The sequence below is a fragment of the Octopus sinensis genome, linkage group LG16 (genome assembly GCF_006345805.1).
Source record: "Octopus sinensis linkage group LG16, ASM634580v1, whole genome shotgun sequence".
Taxonomy (NCBI): Eukaryota; Metazoa; Mollusca; class Cephalopoda; order Octopoda; family Octopodidae; genus Octopus; species Octopus sinensis.
Genome location: NC_043012.1, coordinates 24,249,296 through 24,273,138, shown reverse-complemented (window position 1 = coordinate 24,273,138; position 23,843 = coordinate 24,249,296). Strand labels below are relative to the sequence as shown.

The window sequence follows — 23,843 nt, the reverse complement described above, 5'->3', positions numbered from 1 at the left end:
TCCGTTCTCCATGCTAGCATGGGTTGGACGGTTCGACCGGGGATCTGGGAAGCCAGAAGGCTGCTCCAGTCTTATCTGGCAATGTTTCTACAGCTGGATGCCCTTCCTAATGCCAACCACTCCGTGAGTGGGTGCTTTTTACGTGCCACCTGCACAGGTGCCAGGCGAGGCTGGCAACGGCCACGGTTGGATTGGTGTATTTTATGTGCCACCGGCACGGAAGCCAGTCGAGGCGGTGCTGGCATATGAACAAAATAGTATGGAACAAAGTGGATCTTTTCTGTTTGGCTTACACTTTTTTTGAAATTTTAAAATCAAGTGAAAATTTTCTGTGATGAAAGTTGTATGAAGTTTTGAGGAATAAATAATTGAATGAAATGTTAGAAGAGGCAATCATCATCATCATTTAACATCCATTTTCAATGCTGGTGTGGGTTGGACGGTTTGACAGGAACTGGTCAGCTGAAGAGCTGCTCGGGCTCCAATTGCCTGTTTTTGGCATGGTTTCTGTGGCTGGATGCCCTTCCTAACACCAACCACCTTACAGAAAGTACTGGGTGCTTTTATGCAGTACTGGCACAGATGCTCCAGCACCCACAAGCCTGCAAGATTAGGAATGCTTAGCTGGAGCGCATTACAGGGGACAAGCCTGTATGCAAGGACAACCACACTTAGCTTGGCATGTTTTCTCAAGCACAGCAAACTGCCAGGAGTCTCAGTCTCTTGTCATCCCCTCTGTGAGTCCCAGTGTCTGTAGATCTTTTCTCACTACTTCATTCCACGTGTTCCATCTACCTGCAATTAGAGATCAGCACCTTGATGCAACTGTCTTCATATGCATTGACTGCACCAGTGCAGTCTTCTCTCTTGCTCACTACATCTGAAGCTTCGTATACCCAGCTTTTCTCTCAAATCACACTCTGTTGTATATGCACACTGACATTACCCATTTAGGGAAGCATACTGGCTTCATTTCTTTCAAGCCTTCGCATCTCCTCAGTAGCCACAGCCCATGTATTATAGCTGTTCGTACACAAACATCATACAACCTGACTTTCATTCTGATGGATAAGCCCTTCACTACTAACACAGGTAGTAGCTCGCTAAACATCGCCCAGCCTGTTCTTATTCTAGTAACTATGCTAGAAAGGAAAAAATTATCAATGAAAAGAAATTTTATTTTTTATGTGTAAAACTAAAGAAAAAAAAAATGACCCAAAATCTCTTACATTATATGACTGCAGTTCAGTTTATGTAAACAACTAATTGCAGAAATTCAAAAACAAAAGTTTGAGATGCACCTAGGTTGAGGGTTAGAATTAAGGTTTAGTGTTAGGGTCAGTCTGACCAGTGGATGACCTGGGGTTAATCAATTAGTTGCATATTTTTAGTGAACATTTTTCTATAATTTATTTGAAATAAGTGAAAAATTACATCAAAAGGCCAAATTTGAAAAAAACAAATTAATACGTTTATGTAGCAAAAATTAAAAAATGGAAATTCAAAGTATAGGTACATGGCTTTAAGCAGACTGCAGCTTAGCTTATTACTATGAAAATGGACACAAATGTGTCTCTGGATTATGATTGGCTAAAATTGCCCAAAATTTTAAAAGCTATTAACTTTTTATTTATTAATTTATGGCAAAAATGAATTTCAGTTCCATAATTAGCACAGAAAACTACATCAATACACCAAATTTGAAAAGAATTGGAAAGTGAAAACCAAACAGAAAAATACCCGTTATCTAAATGGTGTTTGAATCTTTTATCATAGATTCCTAAGAATGCTTCTGATTATAGTGACTCTGTTAGCAAGTCATGCCATGCTCTTAATATTATTTGCACCTCTAAGGAGCTTGTATTTGATCATTCAGCTTGGTTAAAATAAAAACTAAGTCTTTTAAGTGTTATTCAAGTGAGACTTAGATTCACTCACTTATTGCAGCGGTCCTTCAGTTTTTCTAAGCCTTGTAAAAGAACTTAGAAAGTTAAGCCTCCAACCAGGCCTTTCATGATACCCTTAAAGCCAGGAACTTTTCAGCATCCCCTCATATAAGAATATAAGATTCAAATCTATCCTTTTTGTTTCCTTTTTTCACTTATAAAGTCATTTGTAAGAAATGCTGATAGTATTTCTTGCTGGTCTAGTGACCACACCACATAGGTTCTCATTTTTGCTTGCAGCTCACTTATTTCCAATGAAAAGAGACAGTGGATTAATACCATGCATCTTTTCTCTCTCTCTCTATGTATGGTGTATTATTTTGCATTTTCATTTCTACATTTTACTCAGTTTTCAAACTGTTGCTATTTAAGTCAGGTGACACAAACAAGAGAACAGAATTCAAAACAGGAGTATATTATTATTAAGGTGGTGAGCTGGCAGAATCGTTAGCATGCTGGGTAAAATGCTTAGCAGTATTTCACTCGTCGCTACATTCTGAGTTAAAATTCTGCCGAGGTCAACTTTGCCTTTCATCCTTTCGGGGTCAATAAATTAAGTACCAGTTGAGTACTGGAGTCAATCTAATCGACTGTCCCCCACCTCACCCAAAATTTCAGGCCTTGTGCCTGTAGTTGAAAGGATTATTATTATTATTATTATTACTAATTGGCTAAAATTAGTTTCTCATGGGACCAACCAATGCATGACACTCTTGACCCTTGAGTCACTCTGTAAGTTTTGCTGATTAATAATATTAATAATAATAATAATAATAATAATAAATTTTCTTAGTTTAAAAAAAAAAGTTTTGTGGAAAGCCCTTTCCTCAGGGGGAAGGAATATATTCTAGATGTAACTAAGTTTGTAAAGGCAAAAAAATCTTAGGGGTTGAAAATTTTGATGTCTCCCTAAAATTTAGAGTGGGATCAGGATCAGAAATGACATACATATAAACCTAAGTTGGAAAATATGTCTACTGATTGTCAGATTCTCTTGATTTTTATAAGTAAATCCAATAAACTATTGCATGTAACCGGGTTTCTCAATGTTAAAAGCAAACTTGCTGTGTTCTGTGATGCTGTTTCATAAGAAACTTGGTGGTGGTGGTGGAAGGAACATTCATCACAAATTCAAGAGGAGTGGGGTTTTTTTTTTTTTTTTTTGGTTTTTCTTCATAGCTTTCACCTTCTCTATTTTTTTTCTTGATATTGAATTTGCTTGCTTGCTGCTATTCCATTCCCTTGCTACCACTGGGGCAATATTTAAACTGAAGGATTCTTCAAACTAAAGCTAGTTTTAAATAAATCCTTATTCTCGACTCCTTTTGTGAAAAAAAAAATAAGAAAAGATTAAATAAAATAAAATCTAGAACTTACAAAACTAAAAAAAAAAAAACAACTAAAATGTTTTTCTCCAAAAAGGATTGTCATGTTGGAAGTGATATGAAAAGGACCAGGTTTTATTTACCATATTTTGTTGTTTTGTTTTGAAGTTCTGTAGATTGTAAAGAAGCGTCACACAGAAAAAAAAACATTGTCTTGTCAAAGTTTTAATGTTGTCAGCTCTATAAGTTTAAGGTTAGGGATGTTGTTGTTTTTACTTTCAAGTGAGAATAGATAGCCTCCTTGCCATTTTTTATTTCTTTATTTCTGTTTTTTAAAACCTGATTCTCTCAATATTAGTCTTCAGAAAAAAAGAAGCTTAAGTTACTTTTGTGAAAAGTCAATATTTAGTCTATGGGTTGAATAACTGAAAATAAAGCATAAATATATGGTATTTGAACAACTTTCTTTAGAAAGTTGTGTGTTGTTTTGTTTGTGTTATTTTCATGGACCCACAACCATTCATAATTTTGGTTGCTGTTAACCAGGTTTGAACTTAACCCACCCAAAACTGCCCAACACCACCCCTGATTTTAATGTATAAACTTCCCCCTTTTTAACCCTTCGGCATTCACATTCTGTCAAAATTAATGCTTATTTATTCACATTGATTTATTATATAGCTTTGAGATTTCAGTGTTGTGATTATTTTTAGAATGATATTTGGTATGAGTAACTGGAAATGGCCAATTTGAACATAGAACCAGTAGAATATTTTGGCTGGATATGGTCAGTTTAAATGCTAAAGAGTCAAGTAATTTAAATTAAAAATTCCTATTAAAATTTCATCTTGGTTTATATTCCGAAAATGTCAGCTTAATTATGATGAAATTATTTTAGCATATTCTTTACTACTTTTAAAACTAACTGAAAAAAAACAAAATATTTCAGTGTGAATATGCTATCAATCTTTAATTCCAAACTTTTGTAATTTCATGCAAGATCCTTTTCTGGTAATTTACATTCCAAATACCAATATAACATAAAAAAACTATCAAGTTATTTTAGTAAATCCCTTCCACGTTTCATCTTTGTAAGAATTAAGTGAAATTCAGAGTTGGTGCGTTTCATTTGACAAATAACCGTAGAAAAGTCTAGATATTTTGAATTGTGTGCATGTGTGTCTTGTTCTTTGGCAAATTTTTTAATTAAGAAAGAAAAGTTTTCTGAAATCTTCATGAATATAGATTATATTAATGATTAGCAAAGGCAGCAAGGTGACAGACAAAATACTTTGCTGCATTTCTTCTGGTTTTACATTCTGATTTCAAAGACTGCCAAGATAGACTTTACCTTTTATCCTTTCAGTGTCAATAAAATAAGTACCAGTAAGGCACTGGGGCTGATCTCATCAACTGGTTTCCTCCCACAAAGTTTTAGGCCATATGCCTATATTTGAAAGAATACTAATGATTTAACATAGGATGAATGACAAAGAAAATTCTGTAAGTTCTATTATTAGTTTTATGGAGATTACCCACTCAAAAATATCCCCAAAGAGCTAGCTTAAACCATTAATTGACATGGCTGCAGTCTATTGACTGAAACAAGTGAAGAATAGGAGATAAAAACACACATATTAAGACTTCTTCTCTACAAAAATCTATCATTTGAACATATACAGGTAACACATTAATAGTTATCGCCAAGCTAACATGGCAGTCCAGAAAAATAGGACGAGTCCTGCAAGGGGAAGCGACTGACCTCCCCTGTTATAAAGGTTATAATGGACACATGTGTCACATAGCTAATTAGAGGCGATGGCCTCTTGGAGCTAATCAACGGCAGCATTCGTCCTATTTTTCTGGACTGCCATGTTAGCTTGTCGATAACTATCCAGTACCTCTGCCATAGTCTCCTTTAGAGAGACTTAGATATCTCTCTTTTACTTGTTTCAGTCATTTGACTGTGGCCATGCTGGAGCACCACCTTTAGTCGAACACATCGACCCCGGGACTTATTCTTTGTAAGCCTAGTACTTATTTTGTCGGTCTCTTTTGCCGAACCGTTAAGTGACGGGGACATAAACACCAGCATCGGTTGTCAAGCAATGCTAGGGGGACAAACACACACACACACACATATATATATATACATATATACGACGGGTTTCTTTCAGTTTCCATCTACCAAATCCACTCACAAGGCTTTGGTCGGCCCAAGGCTATAGTAGAAGACACTTGCCCAAGGTGCCACGCAGTGGGACTGAACCTGCAACCATGTGGTTGGTAAACAAGCTACTTACCACACAGCCACTGGGAACAACATTGTTTTAGCAGAATCTTTAGTTTCACAGGCTTTTGCTGTTAACTGATTTTTCTGAACTAGGGTTGGTCACTTTGGTCAACACACACGAAATTAAACAAACTAGTTGGACTCATGTAAATTCCACAGAATGGAAAAAATTAAGAGGACCAATTTTTTTTATAGCATTTATTGTTTAGCTTTCTTTTGAATATTCTTGACATTCATCTACTTTCGTTGTCTCGTGTCTCCGTCGGTGTTGTCTTTTTTTTCCTATTTTTATTATATCTTCTTGCTGTTCCTCTATATCTGCGCATCCTTTCTTGGGCAGCTTGCAATCACGTTTCTTGGGAATCCAGAGTTTAGGCTAAGTTAACCTTATAAACAAGTATCAATTTTTTAAGTGAGCAGACTACAAACAATTGCACTTATTCATTAAGCAATGGTTGCAAAAAAAAAATGTTGGATGAATAAAAAAAAATTTTCACAACACCACCCCCACTACCTGCCTCTCTCTTTCTTTCTCTCTCCTCCTCTCTGCCTCCCCTATCCACCTCTCCACTTTTCCTTTCAGCTAACGTTTTAATCACAGAAGTATTCCTTCCCCTCCTCACTGCACATCATTACCACTTCTCTCTTCCTCTTTTCCTCTCTCCTTCTTTTTCTCTCATTCTTCACCTCTATTTTCAGCTGACCACATGACACATTTCACATGACACATTTGGCCTAAGTGTATTAATATTAATCACTTTTTACTTCTTCCTCTCTTCTTCTTTACTCCTCTCACTCACTCCACCTCTCTAATGTATAACAAGCTAATGTTATATAATATTATTATATAAAAATTAAATTTATTTGAAGAATTAAATGAAATACAGGTACCTGTACATTAGTATAAATGAAATGAGTTTATTAAAACAGTATTATTTTTGGTACCAGTGAAATAGCCAGGTGACCTGAGGTTTCTGCTCATAAACTGGAACAGATTATAAGAGTTTCCAGACCATCCGTGTCCAGGGAGTTGGTGTTGTACCTGTATAATTTTTAAAAGAAATTAAGAACAGTTATTAATTTTAAATATTGATCTCTAATGATTTCTATATTGATTTTAGTCTTCCTTTTAGAACAAAAGTAACCTGGTTCCATCCTTTTCTCTTGACAAACTTGAAATAATTGCTTTGTTTGTTTCTAATGAAGCAGCTCTATGATCAAAGATGTTCCAGAAATGGCCAACTTGTCTTATTTTCAAAGTGCATTACTATCACACATCCATCAGGTTTTTACATTTTATTTTTTTAAGTAGTGAAAAGGATTTAGTTTGGAAATATTCTTCTTGCTCTTTCTAGTGGCAAAACTAACCACATAGATGTCCTCGTTGGCTGAACATTTAGATGAAGTCTTCAAATGATAAAATCATTTTGTGTGGTGATGTTGATGATTCAAGAGTGGTAGAAAGAGGACTGATATGATAGTGGTATACACTTGCAAAGAGAAAGTAGCAGAAAGTGTGGTAGGTTTAAGCTACACTTGCAAAGAGAAAGTAGGAGAAAGTGTGGTAATAGCATGAGTAAAGCATTTGAAATGAGAGAGGCAAATCGTAAAATATTTACTTTTCTTGAATTTTTGCTTAATTGGGGGTCAAATTGAAAAACCTTTATGCCATGACCCAATCGAATCTACTTCGAAAAATCATAGGTAAATTCCAATTGAAGAAATTCTATATTGTAGAATTGTATTAAAAACAAACATGGTAACAGGCAGAGAAAATCTGCCTTTTATCATAAGGGATACAAACAAATCTGAAGGGTTTTGTAAAAAAAGCTCTCGGGAGCTGAAATATTTACGATTGCAAGTTCATTGTATGGAATTTTTAAATAATTATTTCCAACTCCCACAATTTTTTTTTTTTTTATATTTAAAATCTTCGAAATTTTTAGGATATTTCTGAACAGGTTGATTGTTAACACTTGGAAAAATAATTTGTGTGTGTGTGTGTATATATTTTATCTTTATATACACATGCGTAAAAGCGTTCATGCAGTGCCATGTAAAAGCACCCAACGCACTCTGTAAAGTGGTTGGCATTAGGAGGGGCATCCAGCTATAGAAACCATGCCAAATCAGATTGGAGCCTGGGGCAGCTCCCCAGCTTACCTATTCTGGTCACACCATCCAACCCATGCCAGCATGGACAACAGATGTTAAACGATGATGATATATAATTATCTTTTAATGTCTGTTTTCCTTGCTATCCCCCTCCTATGCATTATATACTTTTGTGTCTCCTCAAAGCATACCTATCGTATATAAATGAATATAGATAACAAATCAGATTTTAATAGATACCCTTTGTTTTTTGAGATAACAGTAAAGAGGGGACATACATTCTAAATGTACCCTAGTTTGGCCATGTAGTGTTAATAAACACTACATGCACCACTTGTTTCAGCACTAGGTGTCACCTCTCATATTTGTATGCGTGAAGTTGCATGGCTTAAAGATTCGGGCATTCAACTCCTGATTATAAAGTCATGAATTTGATATGGTAGCACATTGTGTCTCTGAATGGGACACTTTTATTTCGCTTTGCTCCCATCCACTCAGCTGGCAAAAATGAATAGTACTTGTATTTTAAAGGGCTAGCCTTGTTGTATTCTGTCAGCCTAGAACCGAATAAGTTATAGACTTGAAAAGAAAAAGGAAGAAAAAGTAGGGTCTGATGTTAATTTGTTTATCCTTCAAAGTGGTGCCCCAGCATGGCCACAGTCCAATGACTGAAACCAGTAAAAGATAAACAGTTGCTATGAAATTCACATTTTCTCTATAAATGAGATGGAGATTGACTATTCTGACCCAGGTTACAATCTTTTTACTTGTTTCAGTCATTGGTCTGTAGCCATGCTGGGGCACTGCCTTGAATTGTTTTAGTTGAACAAATCAATCTCGATGTTTATTTTTAAAGCGTGGTACTTATTTTGTTAGCCTCTTTCATTGAACTGCCAGGTTGTGAGGACATCAACATACCAAATTCAGTTACAAGGCTTCGGTTGGTCTGTGGCTATAGCAGAAGATATTTGCTCAAGATGTCTCATAGTGGGATGGAACTCAAAAGCTTCTTAACCACACAGCCATCGTATGTGTGCATGTATAGACATGTATCTTTATGCAAGGTGCTAAGCTTGCAGAATCGTTAGCACACTGGACAAAATGTTTCGTGGTGTTTCTCCTGGCATTCTAAGTTGAAATAACACCAAAGTCAACTTTCATCCTTTTGGAGTCAATAAAATAAGTACTAGTTATATATAAATAAAAATGTTCCTTCTCGAGCCATGCCAGGCTCATAAGGGCTGGTTTCCTGGTTTCAGTGGCGTAGAAAATCCCCACCTGGACGGGGCACCGGTCCGTCACAGGATTACTTATTTTTGCCAGCCAAGTAAGTGGACTGGAGCAACATGAAATGAAGTGTTTTGCTCAAGAACACAATGCATTGCCCGGTCCAGGAATCGAAACCACAACCTTACAATCGTGAGTTCAACACCCTAACCACTAAACCACGCGCTTCCATACCAGGTATGGATCAATGTAATCAAGTATCCCCCTACTCTAAAAATTTCAGGCCTTGCCTTTATAGTAGAAAGATTAGTTGTAGGGATCGTGTGTGTGACATAGTTTCAGGTTAATTTCTGCTGCATGACATCTGGAGCATGCATCTTTTACTGTAGAACTAGGGCCACCCAAAGCCATGTGAGTGAGTTTGATAGACAAAAACTGAAGGAAGCCCTTATAAATGTGTGTGTGTGTGCGTCACATTGTGTTCCCATCTCAAACAAAATGTCACTTTCAGAGAAGCAGTGTTGTTGGCTTGTAGTCTTTCTTATGCCTGTCCGTTGTGTTGTTCATATCCAACAAACAAGTTTGGGAAATATTACCTAATTTGGAAACACGAGAAGGTTGGTGATGGGAAGAGCACCCCATCGAAGAAAGATCTTCCTCAAAGATTTTTGCCTCAGCCATGCAAGTGTGGGACATCTAATCAGATATTACCTAATTAAAGATTTTTGCCTCAGCCATGCAGGTGTGGGACATCTAATCAGATATTACCTAATTAAGATCTTAGTAACTAATTATTCCATGTGAATAGAGCAAACTTGTAAAACCTACTATTGGTGTCATTCTGTTGTAAACCACTGTAGAAGAAAACTTAGCTTATTATAAAGCATAGTTTAGAAGACAGATTCATTTACAATTCTTCAGATTATTTTTGCTCTCTCTCTCTGTGTGCGTGTGTATATGTATTCAGTTTCAACTTTATATTAACTGAATATCGTTTCCAATCCTGCAGGCAACTGTCTAGACTATTCCAACTGCATTTTAATTAACTCATAATTGATTGCTACGGCATGCAGTGGATATTCTATATGGACTTGCATTCTTTGACTGGTTTCACTTGCATAACTATAGACATGTTGAGACAAGCTTCAAGGGTTTTTGTTGATTCTATCAACCTTAGGATTTCCTCTGATACTTTGTATTCCGATCAGATTTCCTGTTTTCATTTATCTTTTTACACTGTACAGAATTCAAAATAGGAACTTCTGTCTTATAACTTTCCAGTTTTGCTGCCTGCTGTTCCTGAAAGGGTCATGGTAGTAGAGTTCTCTTTAGGGACCTATCTGAAGCAACCCACATTACACCCTTTTGCTGAATTTCCAAGCATGACCAACTAACACTATGGATGTTTATCCAACCATCTCATTCTTGGTCTACCCATAGGTCCCCTGCCAGTTGGCTAAGCATGAAGAATCGACCTTGTGATTTTTTTTTTTTCCTGAGGCAGTCTTAGCAAATATGTGTTATACTGGAGCTGCGACCCCAATCAGGAGAACCGGATTGATGTGTGCAACCATTGTGGAAATGCTATCACAATCTGTGGGTGTGTGATCAGCTCACTGATATTTGCAGACATAGTGCTACTTGACTCATTAGAAGATTATCTCTAGCATGTACTGAATAGATCACAGCATTGACTCTGAAAATAATAGTCAAATCTCCCTCATCGCTCTACATTTTACTTCCATTTTTTGCTTTTTATTTTGTAAATGACTTGTGCTAATTTCCTTTTAGGTCCCTAAATCTTAAAGGGTGGCAGTATTAGAGAGGGGTGTGAGTCATGGATGGAAATGTCAATCAATCAACTCTCTGCTGTTATTGAATATAGGTTTTTGATTGCTCCATTTTATTTACTTTCTGAAAAGGACTCATCAAATTAACTGACCCTCTTCTTTTGTGGTTCATGATAACACATTCATCATTTTTTTACATTCAACATCTGCTTAGCTAAGTTGAAGTAGTTTATGGGACTCGGTCCTAACCACATGTCACCATGCCAACAGTGTTTTTTTCCTCCTTTTCTTTGCTTTTTTTTTTTTTTTTGACCATATATTTACTGCCCTGTTTGCTGAGTTTCATCATCATCATCATCGTTTAGCGTCCGCTTTCCATGCTAGCATGGGTTGGACGGGTCAACTGGGGTCTGTGAAGCTGGAAGGCTTCGTCAGGCCCAGTCAGATCTGGCAGTGTTTCTACGGCTGGATGCCCTTCCTAACGCCAACCACTCCGCGAGTGTAGTGGGTGTTTTTTACGTGCCACCTGCACAGGTGCCAGACAGAGCTGGTGAACGGCCACGAACGGATGGTGCTTTTACGTGTCACCGACATGGGGCCAGGCGATGCTGGCAATCCTTCTTTATTCACTGATATTGTCCCTGCAAGAAATGAAAGCAATGAAACTATAGCATATCTCGAGCTCTGAAGCATACAAGGTATGGCTACGTGGTTGTGATTTATGTAGCTTCAGGTACCATCTCATGGAATAAGATCCGTGGAATAAGCTGCCGGTCGAGATAGTGAAGATGTCGATGACCACTTGGTTCAAAATGAAATGGCTTGAACTCTTTGCATGAACACCCCTGTACATAACTCCATGTCCCCCTACATGGCCTTGCTTTTTGTTTTATGAGCTAAAAAATTAACTTAACTTAACTATGGCATGATTCCTTGGGCAACTTGCCATCTATCATAGCAATCTTAGATTGACCAAAGAACCTGTTAGTGAAATTTTGTTGATGGATACTGTGTGAAAACTCATTAGGACTTGATGTTTTTGGTTTGTAGGCTCAACCCTTTAGCATTTAAACCAGCTATATCTACCACAAATATGCCATCTGTATTATGCTGAAATTGGCCAGATCTGGCATCTCACCCACTCCCAATAATTACATTATAATTTGGAAGCTACAAGATAATGCAAGATTAATTCAAAAGCATATGGTTAAATACACATTGCATTTGAGAGTAATCTGTATGCTTAAGGGTTAATCCACTGTCCACCATATCACTGATACAAAGACCTTGGTTGGGACAAATAACTGGACTGAGGTTCACTTCCACCCTTCTTATCAGTCTTAAAAAAAATGGCTTTGTGGGGTGTCATTATTTCTCATTTTGAGCTATTTAGAGGAATGGATACTGTAAAATGGCTATTGCGGGCAACATTCTCAGACAACTTGTAATATTAATAATTAAAGAAAATGGAATTTTATTCCTTAAGGAATAAAATGATAAACCCTTTCATTGAAAGATTCTATCATTTAAGATATAACCCTTCTATTACAGACACCTTCATTGGAGGGAGAAATGTGACATATGAAAGCATGCACATTCAGACACCTACATGCACACATGTATGCACACCTACAAGCTACACTCAAAGCTCCATGAAGTTGTAATAGAAGACAAAAGCCAAACTTCACTGAAAATGAATGCTAACCTCTTAAACCCTGAGGGCTGCATCATCCCGGGGGTAGGGAAAACAGGAAAAGGATCAATGAGGTTGAAGTCTCTTTGTCAACAGGTCTACTCAGTCAAGGTTGACTTGGAACTAAGCAACTACAAAACTAGGTACAAGTAAATACTTACATATATCAAAGACTCTATTTTCCCTGAGTGTCAAACTAATACACTTTGTTGTTCCCTCACCTGTCTTTTTTTTTTTTTTTTTTTCCTTTTGTACGATTTGATGTAAAATTGAATAAATACCCCAAAGATAAAAATTGGTTTGAGGCACCAATAATTTTAATCCTTGTGATACAAACCCACCTGAAACTACTTTCGATCCCATGAAAAAAATTGTAATGCTTATTTATTCACATTGTTTTTGAATTAATCATGCATTATCTTCTACCTTAGAGATTTTTATGGAGCATTTATTTTCAGGATGGCATTGTGAAGTAGGTATGATAGGCCAGATCTAGTCAGTTGAACAAAATACAGGTAGAGAGGCTGATTTATATGTTAAAGGATTAAAATGATAAAAATTCATACCAGCCATCAAAATTTCATGCTAATTTATGTTTCAAACACCAGCTAAATAATTAGTATTTAATTATTAAAAAACAAAAAAATTGAAATAACGACTATTTCAATAGAACTATGGTAATATAAGGATTAAGTAGTTGATAACAAATTGGTAATTTATGAGTGAAAGTGGTCTTTGCATTTTCAGCCCTTATTAAGAGGCTTGTTTGTTGTTTCACTTTTGTTGTGTTGGGAATGGCTTGAACACCACGACATCTGATTATTTTTTTTTTCTTTTTGAAATAAATAAAATGCAAAGCCTTTTGTACTTTCTTGAAACAAGTACTCTATCTCGATAATTAATTTCAGCAACTTATTACCTTTTGCAAAGAACAAGAACATGAACAAAAAAAAAAAAAGATTCTTAGAAATTAGGTTAAAGAAAAACCAGCAGAAAGAAAATGGATGTCTATGTTGTGGATGGATCATTTACATACAATTGTAGCATATTTATTCAATGTAATAATTATATTCCACATACACACACACACACAATGAAGCAGAATTGGTTTCCTTGTTTATTTAATTCTATAGGCTCATTTATGTCCTACTTTTACGATCTTGTTTTTATTTTAAACTTTAATTATTTAGTTCTGTTTTCTATGATCATCCATACATAATATATATATATATATATATATATATATATATATATATATATATATATATATATATATATAATATATATATATATATATATATATCCATCCACACCCACACACCCACGTATGTACTTGAGTTTATATGTGAGTGTATGTGATATTTATGTATTGTCTGTAATATATTTGAATAATGCATGAAATATTCTCTTGATACCATTCATTGTTTCCCCCCCACCCCTTCTGTATATCCCCCGTTCCCCCACCTTTCAACCCTTTCCTATCCTTTTTTTGCTTCCCCCTCTCTCTCTCTCTCTCTGTTTCCCCAACTCCATCCTTTCTGTTTCCACAGGAAATCATTAATATGTATGGATGTGCAATAACATTCATTGACTTTCTCCTTAATCTGCCAACAGGCTTTTGAAAATACCATAATTTGTCATTTTTAACCATTTTTGCCACCCACCTTCACACAGTTTTTGGGAGGTAAAAATATCTTCCTTTTTAAAGAAAAAGAAAAGGTCTATCTACCATTTCATTTTTCCCCTCTTTTCCCGCCTTTGTCTCTCCATCTATTTCTCTCCCCGCTCCTTAAATTTTCACAGACGCTGCTTGCAATGAAGGTGGTGGTAGGAGTGTCAAATATTAAAAATTATTTAACAAGTTGTTCCATCGTTCGCACCAATATAATTCTTGTGACATCTACGTACTAATTTTCTTCTCGTTTACTGTAAAAGAAATTTAATAAACACATAAAAAAGTCAATACATTTCTTAACATTTATCTGATGCGTGTATTTATGTGCAATGATACACACACACATTTATGTATGTGCATGTTTGTAATTATATACCCAATTATACACGTAAATATGCATTGTGTGCACATAAAGGAATTTTTATGTGCACAGATGTGTATGTATGTATGTATGTATGTTTGAGAGATAATGTCCATTTGTGTATCTGTATATATAAGTATGAGTTAATGTGTGTGTGTGTTTGTATAGTTTCTTTTGTGTATTTGTGTGAAATAGGAACTGTTTCTGTGTGTGTGTGTGTGTGTGTGTGTATGTAAAATAGGCCTATTTGTAATTGCCTCTATGAAGCTGTGTATATGTGCTTGCACACACACACACACACACACACACACACACACACATGAATATACATGCATATATTATGGACAAAATCCATCTCCTACATAAATAGGTATGTGTAATTTGACATTCCACCTTGTTTGTGTATATATGTGTGGGGTGGGGTGGGGTAGCTGGATTATTTTCTGCCAACAATTTAAAAAAAAAAACAAAAAAAAACTCCCAAAAATATGAATTATTTTTATCATGTTTTCTGCAGAAAAACAAAAACCTTAGTGAAAACTAAAAGTGACTTAATTTGAATATTCAGGAATTCAATAATAATAATAATAATAATAATAATTGTAGATGTTAGAATTAAGTATCCATTTTCTTTCATAGTTTAAAAATTTCATTTTAAATGCACAATGCTTGTGTGTTTGGAACTTTTCGCATTTGTATTATTTCAACGCTTTTTTTTTATATTATTTTTATTTAATGACTAATAGCAATTTTATTAATTAATATTTCATATATTTACACTGTTATTCTTGTATTATATTTATTCTAGTCTTTTTTTTTTTTACTTCACTTATAAATCTATTTTTCATCTGTTCCAAATTTTGAACATCACTTAAATATTATCAGGTAACACACACACACACATCCCCCCCTCTCTCTCTCATATGCATGTTTACTGATCCTCATGTGCACGCATTTATTCACAAGCACATTCATGCATGATCATTTGGGTAGAAACTTCATACTTTATCAGGCGTTACATGCACAAAGTCTCTGGGGTGTGTGCTTACAAAGTCATACATATATACACACCTCATTGTTTAGTCAAAGCACATAGCTTAGTGATTAGGGTTTTTGGGTCACATTTGTAAGGTGAGTACGATACCCAATGGCACATTCTGTCCTTGAGCAAGACACTTTATTTCACATTGTTTTGGTCCACTCAGCTGGTGAAAATGAGTTGTAATTCAAAAGGCCCAGCCCTGTCACATTGTGTCCTGCTGAATATACATGAGAACTACATTAACAATATGCATGTCCGAGGAGTGCTTAGACACTTGCATGTTAATTCAGTGAGCAGGCTGTTGCGCTGATTGGATCTACTGGAACCCCTTTATTGTTGTAACTGACCCAGTGTCAGTTGATACACCACTTTAATGTGTTATCCATGCTGGTATGGGTTGGACATTTCAGCAGGAGCTGATGAGCCAGAGGACTGTATCAAACCCTAATGTCTCCTTCAGCATGGTTTTTACAGCTGGATGCCCTTCCTGCTGCCAACCACTTTACAATGTTTTGGGTGCTCTTTGACATGGTACTAACACCAGAGATATAGAGTTACTTACTTGACAAGACCCCTCCCTCACCCCGGGTGTGAGATAGTATTGATTAGAGATGGCTTTATTCCAGGGAATAAGAGGGACAGCTGTAGGAAGACATAATTGTTATTACCTGTTGGAAAATAAAAAGATGGGGGTGAAAATGTCTGGTTGCACCCTTAAGTTACATGAATGTGAATATAAGTGAAACGGGATGGGTAAATATGGTCGTGGAAGGGTGAGGGACAGATATTATTTTTGTTCTTTTTCCTTGTTTTCAGTCTGTGGCCATGTTGGAGCATGTCTTGAAAAGTTTAGTCAGATTGGTCCCAGTACTTAGTTTAAAGCCTGCTGTTTATTCTTTGCATTTCTCTTTACTGAACGCTCCAAGTTGCAGAATGTAAACAAACCAACACCACTTGTGAAGTAATGGTGGAGGGCAAACACACATATATACACAACGGGCCTCTTTCAGTTTCCATCTGTCCAATCTTCATGAGACTTTGGTTGGCTTGGGTCTTTAGCAGAAGATACTTATTTCTTTACTACCCACAAGGGGCTAAACATAGAGGGGACAGACAAACAGATTAAGTCGATTACATCCATCCCCAGTGCATAACTGGTACTTAATTTATCGACCCCGAAAGGATGAAAAGCAAAGTCGACCTCAGTGGAATTTGAACTCAGAACGTAACAGCAGACAAAATACGGCTACACATTTCGCCCAGCGTGCTAACGTTTCTGCCAGTTCGCCGCCTTCAGTAATCTTTAGTAGGAGATACTTGCTGAAGGTAAAGTTCTTCTACTTGGATATCTTGGCATTTTACTTAACTGTCTTTGCCCTCCACCACCTTTACCTGTCCATGTCAATGTTATGTCCTCTCTCTCTCTCTCTCTCTCTCTCTCTCTCTCTCTCTCTCTCTCTCTCTCTCATGCAGTACATTACGCTGTCAGGTTCCTCTAAGAAAAGCATCGTCAGAGTTCCTTGGTAAGGTTGGGGTAGTTGTTATTTAATTTGAACTGTTGTGTGACTCGAACTAGCTGGTTGTGCGTTGGAAAGCCACCAGTTGCTCTGTAGAAGGGTATGAACGCCTGACACACATTTACTACAGCCGACAAAAGACCCTATACATTGTTGCTCAAAACCTGCAAGAAATGGTAGTCAAATCTCCCTCAGCTCATCATTACCTACTGTCTTAAAGGCAAGACAGATTGGGCTGTGTGAACTAGTGGCATGCTGTTTGTCATAAGGTCTGTTCAAAGAAAGTGGACTTGGGGGCTAAACTACCGTTATTTACTAAACCACCACTTTTACTTTAGATACAGTATTGACCGTGAGAGAGGTTAACTCTGATAAAGGTTTTCCTCTTGCGTTTAAAAAAAAATTTTTTTTTTTTGTCTTAGCTCGATAACTTTTATCTATCTTTACCTAATCTTGCTTATCTTGATGTTTTGCAATCGTTTTGTCAATATTGTCATGGATTTAGATAAATCATTGAACACCTCTATCAATTTACTGAACTGCAGAAGGAGGAGGCAAAAAAGAAAACAAAAAAAAATTAAGGTCCTGTAACCATTGATTTCATGGTTGAGGGGTTAACATTAGAAAGAATACCATGCAGTAAAAAGAGGAAATTCTGTAGCAATATTTGATATGCAGAGACCCTTGTATCAGTTTTCTTGCTTTATACTGCCTATTTTTTTTTTAATCCGTTAGTTTTTTTTTTTGTGATGGTGGGTATTCTAGATAACTGGAAGTGAATTGCAACTTGCATGTTTTACACTCACCCCCTGGATTAGATAAGTTGCTTTGTGTAATGCCAAAAATAGTAGGATATTGGACCTTGGTGGCATTTGCTTATGTTCTGAGTTCAAATCCTCCTGTTTAGGTCTTTCATATTACTCTTTTACTCTTTTATTTGTTTGTCATTTGACTGCGGCCATGCTGGAGCACCGCCTTTAGTCGAGCAAATCGACCCCGGGACTTATTCTTTGTAAGCCCAGTACTTATTCTATCGGTCTCTTTTTTGCCGAACCGCTAAGTGACAGGGACGTAAACACACCAGCATCGGTTGTCAAGCAATGCTAGGGGGACAAACAGACACACAAACACACACATGTATATATGTATATGTATATATATATATATATATATATATACATATATACGACAGGCTTCTTTCAGTTTCCGTCTACCAAATCCACTCACAAGGCATTGGTCGGCCCGGGGCTATAGCAGAAGACTCTTGCCCAAGATGCCACGCAGTGGGACTGAACCCGGAACCATGTGGTTGGTTAGCAAGTTACTTACCACACAGCCACTCCGAGTCTGTCACATGTAATCCTTATTTATTTACATTGTCCTGATTCAATCCTGCATTATCTCATAGCTTTGAGATTTCAGTGATGTGTTTGTATTAGAATGACATTGAGGGGTAAGTGTGAGAGGCTGGATCTGGTCAGTTTGAACATAAAACAGGTCAAATATTTGGGGCTAGATTATGGCCAGTTAAAATACTAAAGGGCTAATAGTTGATAAAAATAAGTTGTGAAAGAGAGAGATCTGTTTTAGTCCTTGGACTTGGGTCCCTGAGCAAGGTAGGTGGAGAAAGTATCAAAGCCTGTTCCATATGTATATTTTTGTTTATGTTCTCTATCACCACTTGGCAACCGGTGTGTGTTTGTTTACATTCCCCCAACTTAGCAATCCAGTAAAAGAGACTGCTGGATTAAGTACCAGGTTTATAAATAGATACTGAGGCCAATTTGTTTGGCCTTCAAGGGGATGCCCCAGCATGGCCTCAGTCCAATGATTCTTTTTTGTCTTGGTGACCCTGTCAATGCACTTGAAAGTACCCAGTCCACACTGTGGGGTGGTTGGTGTTTGGAAGGGCATCCAGCTGTAAAAATCCTGTAAAAATCCTGCCAAAACAGTTCCAGGAAGTCCAGTGCAGGCTCCTGCCTGGCCAGCTCTTGTCAAACCATCCCACCCATGCCAGCATGGAAGGAAGATGTTAAGTGATGATGGTGATATCTCATCATATGTTTGTGCAAAACCGATGCTTCATTCCATTACTGTTCAGTTTGTGTATGTATATACATTCTACACTTTGGGTGTAGAATGTAGAAAATCCCAAGTAGCAAAGGTGTGTATAATGTTTCACATCACCGTCGTCCTTTTTGTTTTCGTCTTTCTATATCTGGCTTCTCCATTGATTAAACTACTTTTTACTTTCTAATGGTTCCAACCATGGCTCTCTCTGCTGGGACATTTTCGCCTTCAAGAGTTTACTCAAATTACCTCCACCCCACCACGACTTTTAAGTATGGGACTTCTGTTGGTCTCTTTTGCCAAACTACTAAGTTGATGCAATATAAACAAACCAACACCGGTTGTCAGGCGGTATGGGGGGGGGGGGCAAGTGCATACACACACAGGCTTCTACACAGTTTCTATCTATTGAATTCACTCACTGGGAGTTGGCTGGTCCAAGGCTGTAGTAAATGACCCTTGCCCAAGGTGTTGCACATTGGGACTGAACATGAAACGACACGGTTGTAAAGCAACCCTCTTAACCACTTATCTGCCTTTTTTTTTTTTTTTTATTATTATTCTATTTCTAAGTGTATATCTGTCTGTATTTATATATGCATGTATAAAATTATTTATATTTATATAATGTGAGGTTAGATTGGACTTCTGCAGAAATAAATATTTTCCCTTTTTGTTTTACTAGCCAATTTATTGTTCCACCTTTTGACATAACTTGTTTTAAATTCCTTCTCTGCAAAAGATGTTCGGTAGTGAGATTTTGAGTTGGTGTTGCTGGCACAGATACCTTCAAGATCAATTAAGGTGATAAAACACTAAATTATCTGACTTGTTTACTAGGTTTGGCTCGGCATCAAAACTGTGATTTTTCTCAAATAAATTTGATAACTGGATACTAATAAACTGCTCTAGTCATACTTAGTGGTTGGGCTTTTTAAGAATTATAAATTATAATTTTCCTGGTTGTTTGTATGAGACATACATACACATACATGTACTAATGACTTAATGAGGAATGTGTGTTTGTATGTGTTCACACACACAGTAGAACTTAGATGAATCTGTTCTGAAGGAGTCTGGTGCACATGACAGCATTCCAGTGACCTAGAATCATTATTTTCCTTTTGCTTTTTGCTGCCAAAGAAGATAGCATGTGTGTTTGTCCCTTCACACAAATTTGGCTGATTTTGCTTTAACCTTTTTGCATTCAGATTTTTCTGTCAAATGTTATGCTGATACATTCACAAATCCAAAATCGAAATCGATCAACATCAATGGAAATTGCAGCTGTGATACCAGTGTCCGTGGTACGTAAGAGAACCATCCGAACGTAGCCGTTGCCAGTGCCCCCGTGCCGGTGGCACATAAAAAGCACCATCCGATCGTGGCCGTTGCCAGCCCCGTCTGGCACCTGTGCCGGTGGCACGTAAAAAGCACCCACTGCACTCACGGAGTGGTTGGCGTTAGGAAGGGCATCCAGCTGTAGAAACACTGCCAGATCAGACTGGAGCCTGGTGCAGCCTTCTGGCTTCCCAGATCCCAGTCGAACTGTCCAACCCATGCTATCATTGTCTTAATGTCCTCTTTTCATGCTTGAGTCAGACAGAATTTGAGGCGAACTTTCTAAGGCTGGATGCCCATCCTGTCGCCAACTCTCGCTTGTTTCCAAACAAGTTTAATATTTCCCCATGGCCAGACATGTTTTTGCTGAATATCAAAGGAATGTTGTTGCTTGGGAAGATAGTGATACTCATTTATGAATATCACAGGATGTCAAGATACAGAGACACACATGCGTGCGCACACACACAGGTTTCTTTCAATTTCTGTCTACCAAATTCACGGAACACTCTAGTTAGCTTTGAGTTTTAGTAAAAGGAACTTGCCTAAGGTGAAAGCATATGTTTGTGAAGTAAACTTTTCAATAGTGTAACCCCATACCTGCACCCTGATACCAACCAGGTTTTGCTTTCAAACATTTGGCTGCATCCTAATTCACTAGCATTTCATCAGATTAAATACCAGAATTGGTTCAGATGTCAGTATAATCCTTTTGGCTTGTATTTACTGCAATACGAGTCTTCTTGCGAGAAGGTGGGGCGGGTTGGAGTTTAAGAGACTAGAGATTTTTGATTTGTCTGGATCTTTGCTGGATTGGCAGAGTCTCAGCAGCTAGTAGCTACCAATCGTTGATACAAATTCTTAAAAACTACCAGGCTGTCCGAGGTCATGAAAATCAGTATTATTTGATTTCTTCTTTGCCAACAATCTCATTATGCTGGCCATAAATTGTTGCAGTTCTATATTGAGATAATAAAGGCTGCTCCCATTTATGATAAAAAAATGTCCTTCTTGTTTGCTTTATCTAAGGAACCACTGGGAGACTGACTTATCACAGATTAGGGATGATATGGTATTTCTCTTTTTACTTGTTTCAATCATTGGACTCTGGCCATGCTGGAGCATCACTTCCTTAGTTAAACAAATCAACTCCCATACTTTTTTAAAATAATTTTTTATGAAGTCTGATACTTATTCTATCAGTCTCTTTTGGCCAACTGCTAAGTTACTGGGATAAAAAAAAAAAAACAACAATAGTTGTCAAGTGGTGGTAGTGGAGGAACACAAACCCACATATATGCAATGGGCTTCTTTCAGTTTCCATCTACCAAATCTACTCACAAAACTCAAGTCAGCCTGGGGCTTTAGTAGAAGACACTTTCTCAAGGTTCCACACAATGGGACTGATCCCAAAGCCGTGAGGTTGGGAAGCAAAAAGTCATAAATGACAGAAATACTTTGAAATTTTATTTAACTATAAAAAAATTCAAATATCCTAACAAATTGTTTCATAACTTAAAAGCGTGTCAATAATTTATATTATTATATTTAATAATAATAAATAAATTACTAAAATATCTGCATATATATATATATATATATATATACATATATATAAAGTTAATCCAAACAGAAAACAAAAAAGACAACAACGCAAGGAGGTGGAACAATTAAAGTATTATTAGGCGCTCAGGGAAAAAGGGAAGTATGACGTTTCGAGCGGAGCTCTTCGTCGGAAACATAGGAGAAAGAAAGAAAGATCCCGAGGTGGGAGGACAGAAGGGAAAAAAATGCAAGTGGTCTCACGAGGTCGACATATATATATATATATAATATCTTGAATAAGCATTTACTGTGTCTTTTTAGAACACAAAGAATGCAATGCCATTGATAACTTCACTATTTATGGCCACGAGGTTCCTATCTTCACAGCCAAACTTAATGTCCATTCCACTGCACTAGTAAGCACTTGCAGATCTATATTTATTATTTTTATCCTTTGCATAATCACTGTACTATTGGTTAATTTTATGAACTTCTTTTTTGTAAAGAAGAGCATTGCTGTATATTCTGACATTTGTAAATATGAAAGAAAAATTGCAGGCTTGTGTGTGTGTGTGTGTGTGTATTTGTGAAAACGACATATTGAAATATTGAGATTTTTAGTTGATTTTTAGCTAGCTTCTTTTATTTACTTTTAGTAATTCTTCTAAGTACACAATGATTAACTAGTGTTTCTTACTAATATTTTAACATGTAATCTTTTAATGTGTGACAACATTCTGTGTGTGTGTGTGTGTGCTAGACTAAGATACATTCCATTTGATATTTGCAAATAATGAGAAAAACTCATTAGTCAAACTCACTAATTAGTTTAGTTGTCATGCACTTCATGAAAGTCATATATTGCTATATATATATATATATATGTGTGTGTATATATGTATGTATGTATGTATGTATTTGTGTGTGTGTATTCTCTGCATACATTTTTGTGTCTCTAATTTTATATCTGCAGTTGTTTACATTATGCTCAACCATTTTGTGGTGTGTCTGTGTATATGTATGTGTCTGTGCATGGTAGACACATGTGAAATGTTGTTGTGCCTTGCTTATTTTTCGAGAGAATTGTAGCTGCTGCTCTGCTACACTGTTCTATAACCTGGTCTGTTCTTAATTCAGGTGATTGTAAAGGAATCTTGCCGAAGACTCTTTGAGAAAGAGAGATTGGTTGGTGCTCTCTCTCTCTTTTGGAATAGGGACATAACTGAAAGACCAGAAGTGGAATTAATCAACGGCGCTTTCTTTGTTACTCAGTCGGATCTGCTGACAAAGAAATCGGAAGATTTTTTTTTTTTTTTTTGGAAACATTAAAACAAAAGCAAAATAAACAAAACACTTAAAAAAAACACAAACAAAAAATATAAACTAATATTTGCACCCTGAGTTGTTTGTTTTTTTATTATTATTATTATTATAAACAATATCAGTGGATTATCCGATGAAGAATTTGGATTATTGCATCATTAACCTAATGACTGTTTTATCAGTGCCATTATCACTCTATGGCTTCATTAGAAGCAATGGAACTAATTATTTCCATCATCCCCTATTTTTATTATTTAAGGTCTTTTTTTCTTTTTGCTAACCCTGACATTGAATCGAACAAGTTTGCAATCTGTGGCACAACATTTTTCGGCAGGCCATTTTCTTTCTTGTTTCCTGACAGCTTTTGTGGCCCGACTTCTTAAGATCCATTCACCCTTGTCCCAATTTTCCAGTGAGGAACAACAATCTGCCTACTCTGTTGCCTGGTTTGTCTGGAGAATGCAAATATACAAGATTCTTTGCAGCCCAACTTGACAATCTCAGGATCCTTAGTAAAGACATTTTTCAACTCTATGATGTCATAAGCTTTTAGAATAGTAGTGAAATCATTTTTGTATTT

The 23,843-nt window shown here is 36.6% G+C and overlaps 1 long non-coding RNA gene across 1 annotated transcript in view; it reads left to right on the top strand.

Moving 5' to 3' along the window:
• Positions 1-23,296, top strand: part of LOC118766533 — a 31,933-nt gene extending 8,637 nt beyond the window's left edge. Inside the window, exon 3 of the long non-coding RNA XR_005002468.1 lies at positions 23,078-23,296. This is a non-coding gene — a long non-coding RNA (uncharacterized LOC118766533). The remainder of the gene's footprint in view (positions 1-23,077) is intronic.
• Positions 23,297-23,843: the final 547 nt, after the last annotated feature.